Genomic DNA, 24,782 nt, shown 5'->3' with positions numbered 1-24,782 from the left:
AGCCCAATCTGCAACAAACTGAGCCCTTTATATTTTAACCCATTTCCAACAACATTCTTAGTCAGGTTTGAGGTTAAACGGGTTACGGTTACGGTGGGTGGGTTCTGACGGGTTAACATTTTGAGAACAAGAAGAATACTCAATGTTACAACAGAGAAAATAGCATAAACCTAGATCATATAAAAGTAAAAAAGGAAACATTTTTATCTTCAATCTCAAAAAACCACGAACTGAGATGCTCCAAAATGAGTCCATGTTTGCTAGCCAAGAACAACATGCATGGAAAGTTAGAAACCATGGGAAATGCAGAATGTACATTAAAGACTAGAATCCCTAAATGAGGCTCTCAGTGAAGAAAGTCCAGCAAAAAAAAAAAAAAAGGATACCGAGAGAAGTTCAGAGACAAGGAAAGAAAAAGAGGTACAAACACCCCCTTAATTAGGTAAATATTCATTTACCCAAGAGAGTGACAAATGAACAACATGATAAGTAATTTTCTACATTTTTAAGAATGTTTTAAAAATTTCATAACAACATTTCCTTTACTGAGGCTATTTCTCAAATGTCCAAATATGCAAATATTTTAAGGAAATTATTTCCAACAAAAAGAAATTTGTTGGATCAAGTGGCCTCAGAATAATTAAGAAGGGGGGGTTGAATTAATTATTCCTAAACCTTTACTAATTAAAAAAAATTACTCTTTTAAGGCTTTTACTAAATTGTTAAGAGAATGAGAAGTAGAAGAGAAACTTAACAGAAAGTAAAAGCGAAAATTAAATGCACAGCGGAAAGTAAAAGAGTAGGGAAGAAAGAAACAAATACACAAGAGTTTTTATACTGGTTCGGCAACAACCCGTGCCTACATCCAGTCCCCAAGCGACTTGCGGTCCTTGAGATTTCTTTCAACCTTGTAAAAATCCTTTTACAAGCAAAGGTCCACAAGGGATGTACCTTCCCTTGTTCTCTTTGAACCTAGTGGATGTACCCTCTACTGAAACTGATCCACAAGAGATGTACCCTCTCTTGTTCCCAGTCAAACCCAAGTAGATGTACCCTCTACTTGTACCACAAAGGATGTACCCTCCAATGTGTTAAGACAAAGATCTCAGGCTGTTAAACCTTTGATACTTTGTGAATAGGGATACAAAAGAATTCTCAGGCGGTTAGTCCTTTGAACACTTTTGTATTAGGGGAAGGGAAGAATCAAAAGAATTCTCAGACTGTGTCGTTTTGAATTCTTTGACAAGGGAGAAGGGAGACACAAAAGAATTCAGGCGGTTAGTCCTTTGTTCTTTTGGTAAAGGGAGAAGAGAGACACAAAAAGAATTCAGGCGGTTAGTCCTTGGCAAATTATTTTTGGCAAAGGGAGAAGAGAATGAAAAGATGAATAGCACAAGTTTTCAAGGTTTAGAAAACCAGGAAACTTTAGAAAGCTTTTGGTACAAAGAAGAAGAAGAAGTTCAAAGAGATTTAGGGCTTGTAAAAGATTGATTGGATAAGTGTTCAAGATTGAATGAATGAATGAATAAGTGTATTGAAAAGAAAATCAAAGCCTTGCTTTTATAGACTCTTCATGTCTGGTCAAGACAACCATTTAGAAGAGTTATAACTTTTAGAAAAACTTAAAACCAATTTGAAAAAGTCAAAAACCTTTTGAAGAGTTACATCTTTTGATTTATTCAGAAACAAACACTGGTAATCGATTACAAAATCAGTGTAATCGATTACACAAAGCTTTTATGTGAAAGGATGTGACTCTTCACATTTGAATTTGAATTTCAACGTTCAAAGGGACTGGTAATCGATTACCAAAACATTGTAATCGATTACAGCTTTTTGAAATTAATTGGAACGTTGTAAATTCAATTTGAAAACTTTTTCAAAACAATTTTGCTACTGGTAATCGATTACAACAATCTGGTAATCGATTACCAGAGAGTAAAAACTCTTTGGTAAACATGTTTTGAGAAAAATATGTGTTATTCAATTTTTGAGAAAAACTTTTCATACTTATCTTGATTGAACCTTCTCTTGATTCTTGAATCTTGAGTCTTGAATCTTGATCTTGATTCTTGAGATCTTGAACCTTGAATCTTGATTCTTGAGATCTTGAACCTTGAATCTTGACTCTAAACTTTCTTCTTGAGTCTTGAATTCTTCTTGATTTACTTGAGTTGTTCTTTGATTGATCTTTGGTTCACTTGAGTTGTTCTTTGATTGGTCTTTGAGCTTTTTGTCATCACCTTTGTCATCATCTTTTGTTATCATCATTGTTATCATCAACACACCTTTGAATCACCTTTGACTCACCATGAAGCTTTGCTTCTACAAAATTGACAAAATTTGAGACAATAGGCCTTACTGAGGACTGTTATGCTATTGTGCTAAGAAAGTTATCCCCTAAGCTTAAGGGCCCTTAGAGTTTTACCCTCCCTTGTACTATAGGAAGTTCTCACTTTGAGAAATACCTATGTGATTTGGGGGCAAGCATCAATTTAATGTCTTACTCAATTTTTATGGAAATAGGCATAAGAGAAACACAACCCACAAACATCACCCTATAGCTTACTAATAGGTCTTTTGTTTATCCCAAGGGTTTATTGTTTTTCTAGCTGGTTTTTTGGTGCTAGACATGGAGGAAGATGAGGATATCCTAATCATATTGGGACATCTATTCATGAATACTCGTGACATGGTTATAGAGGTTAGGCAAGGAAATCTCACTCTAAGGATGGGTAAGGAGCAAGTTGTTTTTAAATTGTCTGATATTGTAAAAAAGCATGCCTTTTCTTCGACTTGTAATTTCATTCAGGCAAGAGACCCACTGATGCTTTGGTGGAAGCCTCATTCCCAAGTATAGGGATGGAGGACCCCTGGAAAGAGTTCTTACTGATGAGGACTTGGATAGGGATTTGAGCAATGATGATGAGGAAATGCTAATGTTCCTCTAAGCTCAAGGTAATGCCAAAACAACAAGAAATCAAAGGCTTGAAGAGTTGTAAAGGAATAGTGGGTCAAAGCCTAAATCCTAAATAGAGTAACCTCTTGTGTTGGAGTTGAAGTCCCTTTCTTTTTTACTCAATATGTTTTTATTGACCCTTTTTTTCAGTTGTTATTGCTACAGGTTTGCAAGAAACAAAATAGGAGAAACTTTTTAGAGTCTTACGAGACAACAAGAAGGCCTTTGGGTGGACCATCCATGACATCAAATGTATTGACCCTATAGTGTGCCCCTCATAGGATTCACATGGAGGAGGGCCAGGAACCCAAACGGTTGCCTTAAAGGAGGCTCAACCCCAACATGATAGAGGTTGTGAAGGGAAAGGTACTAAAGTTGTTAGATGCAGACATCATCAACCCCATCTCTGACAGTGAATGGGTAAGTCCAGTCCAATGTGTCCCTAAGAAAGGGGCACTATTGTCATGGAGAATGAGTAAAAAGAGCTCATAGCAGTAAGAAAGACTACCGGGTGACGAGTGTGTATGACTATAGGAAACTAAATAAAGCCACCCAGAAGGACAATTTCCTTCTTCCATTTATTGATTAAGTACTTGAAAAATTTGTTTGGTCGTGCATTCTATTGTTGTCTTGATGGGTATTTTAGCTATCTACAAGTGCCTTTGGCTGACAAGGATTAGCACAAAACCATTTTTACATGTCCTTACAAGACATTTGCATATATATGGATGCCCTTTGGTTTGTGTAATGCTCCTGCAACTTTTCAAAGATTCATGATAGCAATTTTCTCTAACTTGATTGAAAACAACATTGAAATTTTTATGGATGACTTTTTTGTTTTTGGTCAATCTTTTGATGCCTATGTGAAAATTTTAAATGTTGTTTTGAAAATATGCAAAAAGACACTAGTTTTGAATTGGAAAATTTTCTAGTTCATGGTGCAAGAGTGCATTGTGCTTGGATGTAAAGTGTCATCTACTGCCATTGTCGTTGACGCCACCAAGGTGGCGGTGATTGCAAAATTGCCTTCTCCCAATTGTGTTAAGGCGGTAAGGAGTTTTCTAGGCCATGCTAGATTCTACAGGAGGTTTGTGAGGGATATTTCTAAAATTGTTAAACCAATGAACGGCCACCTTGCCAAAGAGGCCACTTTTGTTTTCTCGGATGTGTGTTTGAGTGCTTTTAATTTGTTGAAAGAGCACTTGACTAGTGCTCCTATGGTAGTTGCCCCCGATGGCCATTACCGTTTGAATTGATGTGTGATGCTAGTAACATAGCCGTGGGGGCAATTTTGGGCCAAAGAAAGGAGAAGGTGTTTCATGCCATCTACTATGCCAGTAGGAAACTAGATAAGGCCTAGAAAAATTACAACAATACTAAAACAAAGCTTTTAGTAGTTGTTTTTGTGTTCGATAAGTTTAGACATTACATGGTTTTGTCTAAAGTCATTGTTTACATTGACCATTATGCTATTAAGTTTTTACATAGTTAACAGGATCCCAAGCCTAAGCTTATCAAGTAGATACCGCTACTTTAAGAATTTGACATGGAGATAAATGATAAGAAGGGATCAAATAATTTAGTGGCATAACACTTGTCTTGCCTTTACCTCTTTGTTATGTAGCCTGTTGATGATGCAGCAATACATGAGACATTCCTTGATGAGCACTTGCTGGTTGTGGCTGCTTTTCCAATAGCACCTTTGTATGCAAACATTGTAAATTATTTAGCATATAAGGTGTTCCCTTTGGAATTCAAGTTCTAGGAAAGGAAGAGACTGATGGCGGAGACCAAGCAATATTTCTAGGATGACTTCTACCTTTACAAGGTTTATGGGGATGATATGGTATGAAAGATGTTCTCTCTTTAGGATTGAGATAGATCACAAGATTGACCTCCATGGAGTCTTCTAACCATTTGGAGGTCACCTTCTTCATAGGGGCACTACTAGAAAATAGGCCTTCTACATCGATTTTGAAGGCCTTTCTACATCGGTTACGACGCGTGATTGTAGCCATAATCGTTGAAAACCCGAGATCCTACAACATCGGTTGAATGACCGTCTTAGAAGGGCATGAGTACAAAGACGGGCATGGTGTCAGACCCGTCTTAGAATCAGGAGGGTTCTACATCGGTTCTGAAGGTACAACCGATGTAGAATGGTGGCCATTCTACATTGGTTCTTTCGAAGGACCATCATAGTATTTGTGGGGTTCTACATTAATTTTCAGTCAATCGATGTAGATTGGTGCCTTTTTTTATTAAAAGAATGACTTCTACATCGGTTCTCCTTGATGACCGTCGTAGTTTTTGTGGAATTCTACATCAGTTTTCGGTCAACCGATGTAGAATGGTGCTTTTTTTTTTTTTTTTTTTGCAAAATTTAGCCAGTAACAGAATGCAAATATGATGTACCTAGCTAATGTCTCATATGAGACTTAATTTATAAACCAAGGTCAAATTTCAGTTATCAAAATAGTTAATGAATAAGTACAAGAAGCTACCTTGCTTATATATATATATATATATATATATGTTTTAGTAGCTAGCAGTACAATACAAAAAAAATTATAATTAAATAACAATTTGTCATTTCACACATACAAGGTATATATACATATATGTAGTTATGATTTAATAGTTACATTCAATGATTTTATTACCTTTGTCCGCATCTATATATACTTAATTCCCTACTCCAATATTACAAATCAAGTTATACAACACATATTCCTGCATATATCGTACCATAAGGGATAAATTTCATAATTGACCACCCATGTCTTTGGAAGAATATGATGCAGGCCTTTTTTCACCTGCTTCATTTTCCATGATACCATCCCAAAAGGCCTTGTCCATTGTCTTCTTTATTTTCCCCTGCAACATAAAAACATGGGAATCAGAAGTCAGAACTAAAATTAGCATGTCATCAGCTGTCAGTAAATTTAATGCATGTTACTGCTTTCTATAGTAATACTTAATATTGGAAATAACTGGAAAAGATTCTAGATTAGGCATACATTTCATACTTGGTGGGATAATATACATGAGTAGATCAACATCAAAGGCCAGAGAAACAACATGAAACCAAAGGTGTATCCAAGATTAGCCATTAAGTCAATGCTAACATTTATACGATAGGTACTAACCTCAACACTGTTTTGAATGTCATGAGAGACATCAAATTGATGAGTAACACTATAGTGATGCTCGTGAAGAAATTCATTTACAAGAAATCTACTTCACTTGTTGTGCCAAGAACCATGAGTTTTTTCTCCTGACAACATGAGTAGAAATGCACATTAGTCACTGTAAGATTTAGGTAGTATCATCAACACAAACTATTTATACCTAACATTTCAAACTTTTCATTGGTGATATTGACCATGTGGAGATGAACTCTCAACATTTATAAGAAGCATACAACTAGCATAAATTGCACACAAACAATACAAACATTAAAACATTGTTGAACATTGAAAACCTAGTTCTCTTCTTAACACAGAATTTGAATGCAATCTGGAGGCACAAGAGCAATTTGAACAACAAATAATGCAGTGAAGAATCACTGCCATGTTAAAATGGCCAGGAAGTACAAGGAATCATTGTACTTTCTAATCAGAAACCCTTTTGTTCCTTCAAGCTGCTACCATATAGGTCTCTCACTTTCTTAATTCTCAAGCATTAATTGTTGTTTTCTTTCTTTTAATTCCAATCAAGTTTCATGTATTCTTTTCATAAACCTTTGATGCAAGTCATATATATCTTTGTGTTGCCTTAAATTTTCTTAACAGACACAAATGATATGAGCATGTTGTTGTAGTAATTAATTACTAGCTCCAATGTTGTTAAGTGTTAACTAACATTTTTTCCATTGGGTTGGGTTTCAAAGGTAGTGGAAGCCATTACATGGTGTTGGAGTCTATGAGCCAGATGAGAAGCAGGGAAAGGACCAATGAATCTTACAATCATCATTGGCAATTATCTGGTTTCTACCCTCATCATCCCCAACAAGATTTGATGGCAATGCAACAACAGCTAGACAACAACAACAATTTTTACAGTTTCTTGAATTCCTCATCATCAACATCAACAACAAGACAATGTTGTACCCTAAAAAGAATTTGGCTATAAGGCAATGTTGTACCCTAAAAAAGACTACTTTAGTTTCTATTGATCCTACAACAGATCCTCTGAAGTCACTTCGCAATGATATATCTTTTAGTTTCTTCTTGCTAACTTCATTTATTTTTTTTTAAATTAAATGGATATAAATTGAATAATCTAATTCAAAAGCTTCATTTCTTATTTTTTGGTTACAAGTGGGACTGTTGTGTTCTTTTATAATGTAATTCTTGTTTTAATTTTTTGGGTCAAACATTGCATTAACAAATGTGTGGAAAATGATGACATGTGCCTGGTTTATGACTTGTTGCCTCTTGGCACAATGGCACAGCATCTTTACAAGGGCAACTAACCTATGGATAGCCTATCATGGAAGCAGGAGGGGTACAACACCTGAACACCTGTGTTTTAATTAAATGATTCAAAATTTAAATCTTGATTTTAGATATAAAATAAATTATTTTGAAAGATTAGTCACTGTGTTTCTTGTATAATTCGTACTAATGATTGAAAAAAATTCATACCTAGAGACAAAAATGTTATTTTGTACTGATGTTGTATGTTTTATTATTTTAACAACTATTTAGTTTGAACTAGATTTTCTTTTTGTGGAAAATAATTATTGTTTTTACTATAAAAAAATAATGAGAGAGAGATGATAGACTTTTTTAAATAAATAAATAATTTATACTTATTTATTTCAATCATGAATTCCCTTTGAATTTAATGGAATTAAAATCATAGCTAATATTTTTAACAACGTAAAGAAATTTATTTAATTTGTAGGGAAAAAATACTATGCAGTTTTCATAAGGAAGAGTCAGACCAAGTATTTTAATGCGATGAATTATAAAAAAAATGCATAAAATATACGAACTTTTTAGTTTAAATTAGTATTAGTGTATATTTTTTATTGATGTATTTTGCTTTAAGTATATATCATAATAATTTTATCAAAAAGTATTAACAGAATTAAACATGAATAATTTTTTTAAAAAAAGTTTGGGGTGAAGAAGAGAGAAGAGGAAGATGGAGGGTTGACTCGAGAAAAGTGATGTGGCCAGGGCACGCGATTATGATTTATGAGAGGGGATTAAAATGGTATGCTTAGCTTAGCTGTAATTTGGAGGTAAATGCGGGGTTTTGTTCTTTTGACTAAACTAAAGAACTAGGCACCACTCCAAACGGTAACTTGACCGCTGAGAAATCAGAATCTGAGACCACATACCTTGTTCTAGAAATCAATACTATATTATTATAGTACTACTTTTTAATAATGATAAATATTGATAATTCGTTGATTATTGTTGCTTAAGTCAAGTGATAATAGTTTCCTTTTTTAAAAACTCTTGAAAAAAATTGATAAATTTAATTTATTATTTTAAAATAAATTAAATATATAAAAATAATTAAGATGATATGTAGTGATGATTTAATTATTAATTTGATTTGTTAAATAACGTAGAAGTCTTAACCAACCAGATCTCTTAGTTGTAAAAATCTTATGTACTTTACCACTAATGTAAATCCTAATCAATCTTACATCATTAAATATAATTTTTTATTATATGAATATATAATAAACATTTTATTTAGATGTGATGAGAAAATGAAAAAAAAAAGAAAAAAAATCAATCAGTAGAATGAGAAGAAATTAAAACACAGATTAAAACACTAAATTTGACAAAATCTGATCACAAATTAAAATACAGAAAATCAGAGCAACACCTTAGGCATCATACCTGGAGAAGCAATTAGTTAATCAAACTCCACGAACCCTGCTTTTATCTGTTCTATCAGATCCTCTCCACCCACCAAATCAGCTCCTTATGATTTTGCTTCCCTATCAAAATTAAGTATGAATTAGACTAGTCAAAACAAGAAATAGATTACGATTTATAAGTGGCAATCCAGGTTCTGCATAAATTGTAAATGGCAGGAAGGAATACTAATTGGTCTTTTGTCCATTTGATTCTCATTAGAGTCATTATAATGGACATCCAAATCCACCTCTTAGCCTTATATATGATTCTCACACTTTTGTCGTTGTTAAACCTTAAAAGCTATCATCCATGTTTTGTAACAAGGAATATGAATGTGCAATAAACTTATTCTAGGCTTTCATTCAAAAGTTTTACAATATCCCTTGAGAAGATATACTATTAAATAGAAATAGAAAATGCACAACTACTGGGAGCATAAATATCTTCGAAAGAGAGATAAAAACATCAATTTAATCGACCAAAATCGAGAACACAGAAATGCAGTTCATGTTACTAGATTATGTGAAAATTTCACACAAGAGGATCCATTCCCATATGATATGACTTTTATATTTTTCACCTAAACTGATTCAATTCAACTTATATCAGCTGATTAAATTAAATTTTTATTATTATGACTTTTAAATTTGAGGATTTTCATTGCCCACCATTGTTCTTCGAGAAGTTGAAATATCTATGGAAGCGAACTCATTTACTTTACTTCCATTAGATTCTTCAATTTCATCTTTACCATTATCAACGGAAACCTTTCTGATATGAAGCCTGACCCTTCTCAATAAAAATCAGAACCTTATAGTCAATGATAAAAACAAAATCAGCGAGGATAAGAACAGAACAATTGTGCTAGATTCTCAAATCCACATCAAATTTCATGTGAATCCATAAGAACAAAGAAAAAAAACTCAGATTTATATATGCGACGATGACCCAGTGAACAGAGCATTATACACTTTAATTAATTAAAATTCACAAACTAGAAAAAAAAATATAGTTCTGATAATACCAACTAATTCATCTCAAGGAAAAGAGTAAAAAAAAAACGAACAAAAACATGAAACTTTGAAGGTATGAGGAATTAAGTTCAAGAAGAAAGGTACATGTAAGGTGACAAAAGAGGAAGAAAGCGTTGAATCGAAGGAAGAGTTATATTCTCTGCAAAACTCACAAAACAACTAATGAATCTAAACTCTGGAAAGTTAAATCTGTACAACGTGAAACAAAGTAGAACAGTTAGATGTGGCAATGAAGGAACGGTTCCTCATAACATGGTCAAACAAATTGCTTAATGCGACTTGCTAGAAAAGTAAAAGGGAAGGACAAGTTGAAAAATTCATTTGAGGGGTGGAAATTGGAAAATATATATTTTTCTTCTTCCAACAACCATGACAAAGAGTAGGGTTGAGCAAAAAATTTAAAACAGCACACATACCTTTGACAGCGGGGCAGGCTAGGGCACGACGGGGAGCGCACACCACAAAACAAAGGCATCCATGGCACATGCAACCACGACACACACAACCACGGCGGGGCAGGCTAGGGCACGGCAGATGTCACCTTCTCGGTCAACTTCGAGGTTCAAGTGCTTCGCTAGGTGATTGCAGAACACGTTACAACATATTTTTTTTTGTAAAAAACCAATTAGAAAACCTTTTTTTTATATTTTTTTTAAATAACAAAGACGGTTAATTGATGGCACCCGTCGTTGAATAAAATTTTCAAATTACAAAAATGCCATCGCACGCTACGTACAAAGATGAGTGTGGAAGACCATCGTAGTTATATTTCCATTAATTACAAAAATGTCACCGATGTACATTCTACATCGGTTCCAAGGAACCACCTTAGAATGTGCAACGTAAAAAAAGGTTTTTTTAGTAGTGGGGTAGTCTTCCTCACTAGACTCTTCACCCCTTACTTCATCTTCAATTCCACTAGAGGAAGGGAAAGAAGTAGTCTCCTCATGACTACTATAAATGTTTTGACCCCTCATAATCATGGTTTTCTTTGTGGGGCATTGAGAGACAATGTGATCTCTCCTAAGACATTTGAAGCATTTAATGTTGCTAGTCCTTTCTTGGGAACTAGTCTTAGGGGTGGATTTCTCTATGATCTTACCCTTATCATCCTTGGGTTTTGAAGGTGTAGCCCCCAAAATTCCTTGGGCTTGGTCCTTCGTTGGATAAGAGTGAAAGCCATAAGATTTTGAAGAAGACTTTCTTTTAAGTTGTTGCTCCACTCTTATACAAAGTTGGACTAGCTCATCTAGGTCCCTATATGGAAGGAGTTCAACCTTGTCCCTCACTTCCATATTAAGCCCACTAAGGAACCTAGCTATGCTTGTTCTTTCCTCCTCCCTAAGTCCAACTCTTAAAAGAATTAGTTCCATTTATTGTCTATATTCTTCAACACTCATAATCCTTTGTCTAAGCCTTTGGAGCTTGTCCATAAGCTCTCTTTCATAGTAGGAGGGAATGTGCCTCTTATTAAGGGCACTCTTAAGATCATTCCAATACTCCACTGGAGGATCCCCATGAATCCTTCATTCCCTAGCAAGGGAAGTCCAACAATAGAGGGCACACCTTTGAAAGCTAAGGGTAGCCAATGGAACTTTTCTCTCTTCGCTAATATGATGGCAAGCAAAAAGTTGTTCAACCCTCATTTCCCAATCTAAATAGGCCTCAACATTATCTTTTCCATGAAAATATAGGAGGCTAATGTTAACCTCTTGAGGTCTTCTATCTTTTTCTTTTCTTTGGGAATGATGATTAGTATGTGAACTATGACACCTTCTATAATACTTGCTAAGTTTTTCACTTAAACTATTGCAAGAGTCATGACTAATATAGGAGACGTTTTTCTGTTTTCATTTCTTTCATTATTTTTCTTCTTTCTTCATCTCTTATTTTCTCTATTTCATCTTGACTTATTTCTTCCACTTTTTTTTTACCTTTTTCTTTTCTCTCTTGTTTTTCTTTCCACAACTTAAGGGATCTCAACTCATCTAATATCTTATACAAGGGGTCCTTAGGAGTAGAACCCTCACCATTAACACTAGATGAAGAATGAAGACTCATGTTGGTTCCTAAGTTGTGGTTCTTTCTTGTTGTGAAAGATAAGGTAAAAACTAATTGGTAATAGGCAAGTTATCTAGGATGTTTGACAATTCAAGGTAAAGAAAATAGGCTATGAAAGTAAGCAAGAAATAAAATGCAAGAAATGTAAACTAGGCGAATCCTAAAAGTGTTTGCATGACCACATTTAAGGTTCCCAACAAAACACTCACTATCCTAAGGGAAAATTGCCTAAAATTATTACACATAAATGGAAGTTTGGTAACCTATTGGAGGCTCCCAACACACTTCCAATGAAATGCCTTTTTATTACAAAACTTGAAAGCAATGAAGGTAAGTAAATTCCCAATTACAAAATTACAATAACGGTCCTCAATTTTGGTGGTTGTTCTTTCTTTTGTGATTCACTAAATTTGGAGTGCTTCTTAGTCCAGTAGCTCTTAAGGTGGTTGGCCCATTGCTTCTTGACTCAAATTCTTCAAGGGATGACACCAATCCTCCTTTCCAATTCCCTATATGGCCACTCACAAACAAGGAAACAAAGTGACAAGCAATAACCAAAGACAAAAAAAAAATGAAATGAAAGCTAAACCAATGGAGTTTTAACAATATGTTTTCAAGGATTATTCAACAATTAAAGCAATGAAAAATACATAAAAACAAGCTAAGACTCAAAGAGAAACCTAGAATTGCTTTAGAGTAGAGTAAAAAAACAAAAAAAAATAAGACTCAAGAAACCTATAGTTTTGGCCCTTATTTTCACAGTAATTTTTAATTGAAATTTTAGAACTATGATTGGTATAAAATAGGCACAAATTATAGAACAAATTTCGAGCCAAAACAACAAGCACACTTTTCATTCACTTTTTTTTCTCGGACATCGATTTTCCTACCAATTTGTGTGATTTTTCATATTTTTTAATTTTATCCAAATCGCTTGGTTCTTATTTTTATAATTTTTGTTCAGATGTCTAGAAATTGCAGTAAAAATTTCAGCTCAAAATTCACAGTGACCAATTCCCAATAATTTTTACAAGTTTGTATGTTCAAGCTGCCAGCACCAGCGATTTCAACCTAGAAATCAAGAGTAGTGTTTATGTTGCTTAAGGCTTAGATAATTACAATTTGTGTTTGCTTATGCTCAATTGTCTTGAATAACACAATTAAAGAGAACTTAAGACTTATTCTGATTCACAAATCTAACCACAACTCAATTTCTTCATAGACATCATGTAGGAAACTTAGAAAACAAAAACAAAAATTCAACAACAAGACTACTTCTAGGAATTGATTTAGAACATGTTATGAACTAAATAACATGCATGAATTAGACTCAAAATTAAAAAGATAGGCTAAGAATGACAAGAATACATGAAAAAATGTATCTAGAATTCAATCAACCAAATCAAAATTCACCACAAACTTAGAACAATGTGACAATTATTATGACTAAACATGACTCTAAGACAACATGGATTAAGTGATTTACACTTAGATTTTTTGTGTTTTCTTTTTCTAATCAATATTTTGGAAGAAAATTTAAATCCAAAGGTTCAGCACAAGAAGATTATGACTAAAAAAAGATACAACCTAAACTCAACACAAAAACATGATTCAAGAGTAGATCTATAAAATTTGAACCATTGAAATGCAAGAACAAGTGTAGATCTAAGATTTAATCGATTTATTTTTTTGAATCCACTCTAAACTACACCAAACCCCGATAAAATGGAGTATATACATGGAGAATAAGATGAAGAACAAGGAATTAAAGTGAATTGACCGAACAAAAAGATAGAGGAAGAAAAAGAGCATCACCTAGATGAAGATGCTCTAATACCACATGATGTAGCTCCAGGTGGAGCTTGTAGGCCTTGGATCTTCTTCATCAATGGAGTCATTTGATTCTTGAATATCAATGGAAGCAAAATGGAGAAAGAAGAAAGATGATTGGAGATGCCACTTCAAGGAGAAGATGAGTCAAGAAGAAGCTCACCACCATAGGAAGCCATGGATAAGAGCTTGAAGGTAAGAGAAGATGAGTGGAGGAAGAGGGAGAGAAGGAGCACGAAATTATGTGCCTCAAATGAGGTATGAAATTTTAAGTGTAATTCTCAAATGATCAAAGTTGAAAAAAATGCACACACAAGACCTCTATTTATAGCCTAAGTGTCACATAAAATTGAAGGGAAATTTGAATTTCTATTCAAATTTCACTTGAATTTGAATTGAATTTGTGAAGCCAAACTTTTGAGCCAAAATTTCACTAATTATGATTAGTGAATTTTAGCTATGGTTCAGTCAACTAATCTAAGATCAATTCCAAGATTCTCCATTAAGTGTGCTTAGGTGTCATGAGGCATGTAAAGCATGAAGGACATGCACAAAGTGTGATTATATGATGTGACAATGGGTGTAGCAAGCAAATTCTCACCTTCCCCTCTAAAATTTAATTGGATTGGGATTCTCCCAATTCAATTAAATTTATTTTCCAACACACACATCAAATATTCACTTAATGCATGTGAAATTACAAAACTACCCATAATACAAAAACTAGTTTAGGTGCCCTAAAATACAAGGGATGAAAATCCTACATTTTTAGGGTACCCTACCTACATTATGGAGCCCAAAATACAAGGCCCAAAAATAATGAAATCCTAATCTAATATGTACAAATATAAGTGAGCTCATACTTAGCCCATGGGCCCAAAATCTACCATAAGGCTCATGAGAACCCTAGGGGCTTCTCTTGCCTCTCTGGCCCAATCGTCTTGGAGTCTTCTATCCAATTCCCTTGGGGGCAAGATTGCATCACATGGTCCTAGACATTTCTTGAAGAGATCTATTTTTCCTCCCAACAACTATATTCTGTTGTGGTGTTCTTGGAGTGGAAAAATAGGGGTGAATATCATTCTCTTCATAATTTTTTTCAAACTCTCCCCCGTGATCACTTCTGATTGAAGAGATATAAATACCTTTTTCATTCTGATTCTTTTTTCTGAATTTATAAAAGGTATCAATAGACTCATCCTTGTGGGTTAGAAACCTGACCCATGCCTATCTGGGGTAATCTTTCACTATGACCAGACCATATATGCATCCAAAGAGGGATGCAGTCCTGATTGGTCTAAATAGGTCAATGTGTAGGAGCTCTAAAGGCCTAAAAGTGGAAACAATATGTTTGGATTTAAACGAACATTTTACTTGTTTCCTTTTTATGGCAAGCTTCACAAAGGGAATCATTTTGATATGACAACTTTGGAAATCCTCTTATGAGGCTATACTTTTGAAGCTTTGATATTAACCTCAAGGTAGCATGACCAAGCTTCTTATGCCATACCCAATGATGCTCTTTGACTAAGAGTAAGCATGAAACCTTTCAACTGGATAGATCAATAAGTTTAATCTTATAGAGATTTCCTAGTGTCTTAGTGGAGAAGAGTAAAGACTTGTCCTTGTTCTGGACGATACACACATCCTTGTTAAAGGTGACATTGTATCCAATGTCACATAATTGACTTATGCTCAACAGATTATGCTTTGACCCTTTAACATGTAAAACATTATCAATAGGAAGATAGGGAGGAATACAAACCTTACCTACACTGGTTATTAGACCTTTCTTATTCCCTTAGAAAGTGACCACCCTATCTGGCATAGGGCATAGGGATTGGAACATAGACTTTTCACCTGTCATGTGTCGTGAGCAACCACTATCTAGGTACCATGCCTGGTGTTTCTTTCCTACTATCAAGGAGGTCTACAACAAGAATTATTTTATTCTTAGGTACCCAAATCTTTTTGGGTCATTTTTTCTTATTAGCATGTGGGTGCTGGTAAGCACTAGATGGATCCTTTGATGGGTTGCCCTTTTTAGGGAGGTCCTTGCACTTATGAGTTTCATGACCCTTTTTTCCACAACCTTTTTGCCTTTCAAACCATGGCCAGATTTATCTTTGGGGTTTTGTACCTTAATAATTTTATTAAGAGTTTCATGACCACCAATAAATTTTCCTAGGTTATCTCTTAAGGTTTCTATCTCCTTATAGAGTTTTTCAATCTTAAGAGGTAGTTCCTTCAAGACCTCACATCCTTTAAGCTTATAGTTTAAATCAGAAGATATCTTTTTATGATGTTGACATTTTTTTCAAAGATCTGAGTTCTTCTTTTTCAACTTGTCAAGCTCATTATTAGCAAGAGTGCATTATTTTTGAAGTAAGAGCTTTTATTTAAGCATTTACTTATGCTCTTCTTCTGAATCTTCAAGAGTTGTCGTTAGGGACTTCACCCTTTCTTCCAAGTCTTGAAAATCCTTTAAGAATAATCTTTCATCAACTAAATACCTTTTCATCTAGTAATCCTTTGACCTCCTCACAAACAGATGTATCTTGTACATCACTAGGTGAAGTGGTTTCTATGACAAAATCAACTAAATAAGCTTGATGAGTTTTCTTGAGATCCTCATTCTTTCTTTGAATATTTTGAAAATGTTTGTTTAGTTTCCTATAAGCTTTAGAGACGCAAGCTGAAGTAGATAAAAGTTGATTGTATCCTTTAATTAAATATTCTTTAGATTCGAATATTACCTCTTCATCATCAAAGTTGGCAGTGTCATTAGACACAAGTTGGCTTCTTCTTCACTATCCTCATTAGACGATGAATCATCCAGGTCCTCCCATATGCTCATGGGGCTTTTCTTTTTTTACTTGAAGAAATTCTTCTTCTTATCTTTTGACTTTTCAAGATCAAGACATTTTGACTTGAAGTGTCTTGGCTTCTTGCACTCATAGTAGATGACTGGAATTTTCTCCTTCTTGTGGAAGGATCTTTTAGATAAATTGTTGAACCTGGAGGAGTTATTGTTTTTCCACATCTTTATGATCCTTCTGGTGATCATACTCAACTCGTCATCTTCTTCATTTGAGTCATCATCATTAGATTCTTCCTTTGAAGCATCATTAACAACATAGACCTTGGATGATGACTCTTTGGACGTTGAGTTACGTTTTGGTCTTTGAACCGTAAGGGCTAGCGACTTCCTTTTCTTTGTTCCTTCATCTTGAGCAAGCTCTTGCTCATAGACTTTAAGAATCCCAATAAGCTCTTCAAGAGTCATTGAATCAAGATTCTTGGTGGCTCTTAATGATATAACATGTGATCTCAACTTTCTAGATAAACTTTGTAAGATTTTATCAACATGATCATAATTATCATAATGTCTACCTAGATAGCGAAGCTCATTCATAATGGTTTGGATATCTTCTCCCTTTTCCATACGAAAGAGTTCATACTTATGTGTCAAAAGACTAAACTTGTTATGTTTTACCTCAGAGGACCCCTCGTAGGTAATGGCTAAGGTGTCCAACATTTGTTTGGCACTTCTAAAGCTGTGAACCTTGGAATATTCTTCTTGTGACAGAGCACACAACAAAGCATTTCTTGCACTTGAGTTGAGAAGAAATCTAGACTTATGTTCATCCATCCATTTGTTCTTGGGGATCTTATCCTTCTAAGCATCTAAGGGAATATGATTGCCCTTTTCTATAGCATCCCACATATCAATGTGAATGGATTAAAAGAAGGCAATCATTCTTTCCTTCCAATAGTCATAGTTGGCTCTATTGAACATGGGGGGATTGTTCAGAGAAAATCCTTCTTCCATTATTTCAGGAATTTACTTTCCTCTACTCTATCAAAAGCTCAAACCAGAGGCCAAGCTCTAATACTAGCTGAAGTACATGAAACACACTAGAAAGAGGAAGGGGGGGGGGGTTGAATAGTGTAATGGATAAAAAAAATTTGAAAACTTTGAAAGCTTTTCTCAAACAAATATCAATGGATTTGTTACAACACTTTGTTCATTTTGTTTAGATTATTCTCTTGTGTTTCAACAACCTTAACATGAAGATTTTTAGGCTTTATATAGACTTTAGAGATCCCAGTTAGCCATTGTCTAATAGCTTTGGCACTTTACATGAGGTTGTTATTGTTCACAGAAAGTAGGGAACACAAACACTTTCTGCAACATATCTTTAGAGGAATACAATTTGCTAGTGTTTCCTAGTGCTTAGAGCTAAATTTCAGTGTACAAATCAAATATAACTTCAAAAACACAAGACAAAAGGAATTAAAAATGTCAAGACAAGATAATTTAAATCTTCCCTTTTGTGCGCTATGGAACGAGTGTTTACTAAACCTATGGAAGTTACTTTCTGATGATAACTTTGTAGTACTTAAGGATTGAGTAATTGTTCCATTGCCTTTGTGCTATGAGCCAAGTGCTAAGGCACTTGTCTTCTCAGGACTAGACGTTGAGACAATATCATCCAATGACTAATACTTTAGCTATCGTCTAGAGCCTTTTATACTCATGCTTTCTACTTGTATCTCACAGAGATAGATAAACCTATAACTTAAGTATGAAAGGTTTACACATAAAATTTATACTTTGTTAACATGAAAACCTTAGGGATTTAATTATTTGGAACAATCCAATGTGACTTGGATGCAACCAGACTTAACAAAAACTTCTAGAAGGTGACCCATCTCATAACTACTCCAAGCTAAACACTCTTAACTATGAAGTTCTTAAGTGATGGGCTACCGAAAAGTAGATGCATCTTGTTGGTATAGGTAGTACCAATTAATTTCTTTATGTCATCATCAATTGTATAGTTCCATACTTGCACAGCCTCTCGATCTCTCTAATTTTTGTGTGATTCGATCGCAATGATACAATGTGAAACTTGTGACGGGTGAGGAATAGAAAGTGTCATGAGCCCCCCAAATTGTGTGACGTTGAGTGTTTTTTATGGGTGAAAGAGACCAAACAAAACCAGTCAAAATAACACATTGTATAAAGCATAATGCATGCACAAGCAGTTTTATGATTTGCAAGCAAAAGGAAATTATATAAAAGAAAACCAAGAAAGAAAATTGGTTGCTTCCTATGAACCACATTATTGTTGTTCACGTTGGTGATCTTTCCCCTCTTTTTATACTTACAACTTTCTTTCTTCTTTTTCCAAAATTCTTTTTCCCTTTTTTTGATGCATTTTGTTTTGTTGTTATGGTGCGAGACAAGAAAAAGGAAGCTTAGAAGCATTCTGAAAATAGCCCTTGCATTTTGAATAAGTGCATGTATTTTGCTTTCTTTCCTTTATTTTTTTTTTATCTAAAATGTTATTTTGTATTTTTTGTCTTTTTATATATTTTATAATTTTGCTTTTCATTTATTTTCTTTTTTAAAATATTTTCATGCATTTTCTTAAATTTTTATTTAATCATTTTTAAAAAAAAATAAGCATTTTTTAGTCTGGTTGGACAAAATTGAATATCTACAACCACCGATCCCTTTGTGCCACCTTAGGAGAAAAACCATTAATCTAGTCACGCATTCTACCCAACAAATTGTAGCATCCCAAAAATTAGACTATAAATATTAAATTGTATTAATATTAGAAATAACAACAATAATAGTATAGAAAAATAATTAAATAAATTATTAGAATAATAACAGAGTAAAATTAAGTGGAGAAAATGGGATAAATGAGGAAAATACTCATTTTCTACTAAAAATGATAAAAGTCAACAAAGGCTACAAAGTCAACCCTAGACTACTAGAGTCAATGGGGAAGGGATTGACTTTCTCAACTCATTAATCAAAATTTGATAAATATCAAAAGAGATACATATGGGTACAAAGATTACATCCAATCCTTTAAAAAAACTAACCGATCATTGCACAAAGCACAAGACTAATAAGAGAAATGACAAAGGATGTGATCCACGGTCATAACTCTACAGCACCTCGGCTCCACTTATCCTTTTTTTTCTTTCTTCTTCCTGGCTCTCTCTGCATTTTTTTATCTACTGAAGGCTACTAGGATCCTTTCTTCCTCAACATGCATGGCTATTTATAGAAAACAGTCTAGGAGAGCAGACAAATTTTCCCAGGCAAGTTGTAGCTCGCCCAGGCGAATTTGTGGCTTACTGTTGAAGGCATCCACTTGCGCAAGCGAGTTGTGGCTCGCCCAGGCAAGTTGCTTGCTTAGGGTTGAAGTAAGATCTTTAGCACAGGCAAACTGGTTGCTAGCCTAGGAAAATTTGGAGTCATACATCTTTGTGAAAAGACCTTTTATCCCTTCCTTTTGGCTTTGTGTCTGAATCTAACAAACAACCATCAAAACTTACAAAATCATAGATGAATCTTTCATATTTAAACAACATTAGTAAATGTACAATATATAGAACAACTAGATTTAAGGGTAGTTTATAAGAAAACTATTATAGTTAAAAGATAAGTGCTAACAATTTAATCCCAAAAATAATTGAAATTTGGCAATTACCAATGTTATGATCTACACATCAAGGTGCATTCAGTCCAATTCTATTTTTTTTCTACTTTCTAAATCTTGGTTATGGTTACCAAGGCTTTTCTGAGTTAATGGGGTTTCAACTCTGGTTCTTTCTCTTGTAGGGTTCAAGGGAGAGGAAGAACTTGAAGGAGTTGCATGTGCATAGTATTTGTACTTGGTTCTCTAATAATAGAAGTTCTAAGCACTACTCCAAAAAATGTTTTTTTACAATGCACCATCAATGACAATTTTCAGAAACCATCATTAAATACAATGTTGTGGCAATCTAGTAATTAGATGGATTGACAATGAAGATGATTTTCAAATAACCATCATGGAATTTCTATTTTAAGGAAGGTTATTCAAAAAACCATCATTGAAGAGTGACTACAACGATGGGTTTTTGAAAACCGTTGTAGTAGACCCGTGACTTTGAAAACTTGTGTCTCACGCAGTTTTCTCTCACACGAACCTTCTCCTCTCACTCACACATAAGCTTCTTATCTCCTTCCTTTCCTCGTTGTCGTGCCTTGGTCATTGTTCTCTCAGTAAACTCCACGAGAACGCACTTGTATCTCTCTCTTCTTCCTCTACTTGTTCCTGAATCAAAGATCTACAACTCTTTCTTTCTTTTTTTTTCCCCTCTCTCTCCCTCTCTCTCATTTTGTCATGATTTTTCACTCGGCGTTGCCATGAAAGAACCAACAGAGACATCCATGTCATCTTCATTGGCGAGGAACCCAACCACCATGATTCACCCAAGGCACGAGGCCTTCGAGCACAACTTCTTGCCAATCTTATGCCTCATCTTCTCCAACCTGACACAAACCCTAATTTTGTTGAAGCACAAGCTTCTCGAGTTATCCTCCAACCAGCGAGTCAACTTGTGAAAATCTTCGAGTAACTATAGATCTCCATTGAGCATGCCAGGCTTATCCTCAATACCATTGCCTTGATTTTGCAGTCTAACTCTGAACCTCTTGTCGTCTTGAAGCTTGGGGAAATTAATTCCATCAGTGTCGACATCCATGATCTGGTTTGGTTCCTCTACATTCAATCCTACTAGAGGTTTCTCCTACGCAAGCACAAGGACTCCCCAACCATAGTTGATGTCTAGCCTTCCACCTCCGCCTTTGATGGCTACTTATTCTCTCTCTCACCGTTTCATGTGAATTCTTCATTTTCCTTCCATCCTAGCTTTTTTCATGATGGAATTTGATGCGTTATTATGCACTATTAAGCATTGAGGTGTTGTTTTGGACTAATGCATTACTTAATTGCTAAATCTTGGATTTATTTCTTGTGTTTACTTTCACACTTGAACCCTTGGATTTGGTATTCTTTATTTTTTAGTTGGTGTTTGGTGCTTTTTTGTTCGTGATGATGCTATTAGTATTTGATTTCTGTATTAAATTGCTGCAATTTCATTTTGAGTGATTTTATTGTTGATTTGATACTAAACTAGAAATGTTGATTTTGATACTGAATGCTTTGCAACTCGCATACAACAACAATCAGTGGTTTATGTCATCCCAGGCTGATGAAGAGGTGCATCAATTGTCGTATCTGCAAAAGCACGTGGCTAACATTGTGTCTCTTCTAGCAGAGCCTGTGGAGGGAGAAGGCAAAGAGTCCCTAGTTTGTTAATTTACTATATGCTACATATGAATTGTTGCTGATTTTGATTGCAATCCATTATTTCTTATACTCTCAATACCATACATTGCATATGGGATCAATTCTTGTAATTCATATGATATGATGCTTTGGTGAGGTCAAATACTAACCTGAAAGTGATCATGTGTCGTGGAAAGTAATTGTTTGTTGTATTTTTTTGTGTTCAACAGTTGCTCCTAGCTCCTGATAAATGACATTATTATGTGTTGCTTATTCATATTGGTATATTTTTTAGTGTTTACTCATTGCCATATATTTCATCCAAACTTGATACTTTGTGTTTACACTTAAGACCTCATCTATTAAGAATTTTGGTGTAGATAGATACCCTTTCATGTCCCTTTCCAATATGGTTGAAAATTTGTTCTCTGATTTTGTGACATTTCACTAGCTTTGCAGTGTCCTTGTGGAGGGTAGAAACATGATTATATACTATGTCCCACTCTTGTTTGATTTAATTGGGGTCATGGTTGTTGAGTTATTGATCCTAGGTAAGCTTTTAACTCTTAACATTATTTTTTCTTATAAAACTGCAATTAAGTGCAATTACATCCCATATAAGCATATGCTTTCTAGATAAATAGATTTTTAGCTCTTAGTATTCTAACTTGATGCAATAAAATGACTAATGTTTGCTTTTGGGTATTATTCAAATAATATTTTATATCAAAAGGTTTTAAATTGAAAGAATAAAAAATTTGATACATGAGTATAAACAAAAGATTGTTTTGTAGATAAACAGAGTGATATATTACAACTTCAACAAAATCATTCAAATAATATGGCCTGAATTTTGATGTGCATTAAAGAACAAAATTGCAGCAAACTTAGCACATTCAAGAAGCACATTAAAGCTACCTTCATATTTCTGCTTGTTAATGTTTTCTCTTTTTTCGTTCTTTTATTTTTTGTGTCAAGCGTAGATTTTTCCTGTTCTTGATGTGGTGATCTAGAAACTAGGAGCACTTACACTATTGATTTCTTAATATAGAAAATTTTGATAAACCAAATTGCTTTAGACACCACCCCAGTGGAGAACTGCAAAATCACACAAATTTCGAATGTATATAGCCTTAGTAATTTTGATAAACCAAATTGCTTTAGACACCACCCCAGTGGAGAACTGTCAGTGCTTTCTAATAATTGAAACATTTGTTATACCACAGACCAATATTATTTTAAAGCAATAGATTTAAATTGCTTTATTTAGTAACATTTAACTTGCTCAGTTTACTTTCAAGTTCCAACTGAAAAATATCACCTAATAGTTTCGATCTTGGTTCATGCTTCAATTTTTTTATAACGATAATTTTTTTTTGTGTTTGGAGATAGTCGAGTTATTCTAGAGGAACCACTTCCTTCCAGGTTTATCTGATAATTATGAATCTCAATATCATTGATGCCTACAATGTCCATAGACTACAATAAGAATCATGATATTAACTAAACTAAACTAAGCGTGGTAATATAACATATTGAAGTGACATAGTATAATTACACAGGCACCAAGGAAATAAAACATTTGACAAATTTCCACATGGCTGGTGAAAAATGACTTCATTTATCATGCTTCTTTCTTTCATCTTCATTTATTTTTTCTAGATTAAAGGAAAATTCAAGAGGCTTAGAAAAGTTGGTGTAGACTACGAGCTGATGGAATACTCACCTGACGATAGAGGTGATTTGTATCTGCTTATGGTTTTATCATCTTCATTTTCTTTCTGTTGCTTCTTAAAATTTCCTATGATAGCTTGCAGTGTGATCTGATAATCATCTTATAGTTTGGAACAATAATGCCTAATCCACATTGTGTTAGGAACAATAATGCTTGATTCATGTGTTTTCAATTTGGTTTCTTGGCATGATATTGTTTGTAAATTGATTAAAAAATTCTAGATTTCTAGTATCACTTTTGGTGATATTGCTGAAGATGAGACTAACGATGATGTGGAGGATGGCATGGAAGATTTTATAGTGGACGATGAAGATATCATCTACGGGAAGGTGGGTTCTCTCATGTATTTCCATATACTCAATTTTTTTAGTGGCTCACTATTCTTATGTCATAACCTATGAAAAATAAGTTATTACCTCTTTAATATGTGATTTTGTTGTCAACTTTGCCTATAGACAAAAAAAGCTTAAAGCCGTGAAATATTTGCCTGCATTTTCAAAAGGCAAACATAGTTTTGGCAAGGAAGGTCAGCTGGAAAACCACATTGGGAAAGTTCAAATTCAGGCTACTAAGTCTGATGATCCTAACAAATATAAATCATTCATCCCTACTGACATGCACATAGCTAGAGAGGATAGTTGTGTAAATGATACGGACATACCTGAGAGGATGCAAGTGATGATTTCAAAATGTTTGTTGGTTACCAATATATTAATGTCAATGAAAATATTTGACTTAACTTATAATCTGTTACAAAATTTTCCACTCAAACTTATTATATTAAGAACCAACCAAAGGAAACAACAAGAATCTCAATGGATTTCCTGGGGGCTATATGAGTGTATCCTACTTTATTTTTTGAAAAATATTAGTAACACACTTTCTGTTATTTGATCGAAATTTAAAAAATCATATGTTAGAAAGTGCATCATTAGTACTTCTCTTATCTATTTCTTGTGAAGCATGGGTTAAGGAATTGGATTAATCTTACTAAATTAATGTTTGTCAATTCCAAAAGTTAAAGTCCTATCATTGTGGGCACTATGATGCTTATCTTGGTTGTGGTTGGCTTCGGTAAGTATATAAGGTCCTACGTACATGATTATTTCCTCTTAACAAATAATGGATTTG

General features: G+C 34.2%; 1 long non-coding RNA gene across 1 annotated transcript; it reads right to left on the bottom strand.

Moving 5' to 3' along the window:
- Positions 1–5,552: 5,552 nt before the first annotated feature.
- Positions 5,553–10,177, bottom strand: LOC114417768. Its single transcript, XR_003667911.1, has 4 exons — positions 9,966–10,177; positions 8,827–8,927; positions 6,109–6,236; positions 5,553–5,836 (listed from the first exon to the last, which is right to left on the bottom strand). It is a non-coding gene; the product is annotated as an uncharacterized LOC114417768 (long non-coding RNA).
- Positions 10,178–24,782: the final 14,605 nt, after the last annotated feature.

The sequence above is a fragment of the Glycine soja genome, chromosome 7 (assembly GCF_004193775.1).
Source record: "Glycine soja cultivar W05 chromosome 7, ASM419377v2, whole genome shotgun sequence".
Lineage (NCBI taxonomy): Eukaryota > Viridiplantae > Streptophyta > Magnoliopsida > Fabales > Fabaceae > Glycine > Glycine soja.
The sequence above is the reverse complement of the archived record's forward strand: the minus strand, read 5'-3'. Positions and strand labels throughout refer to the sequence as shown.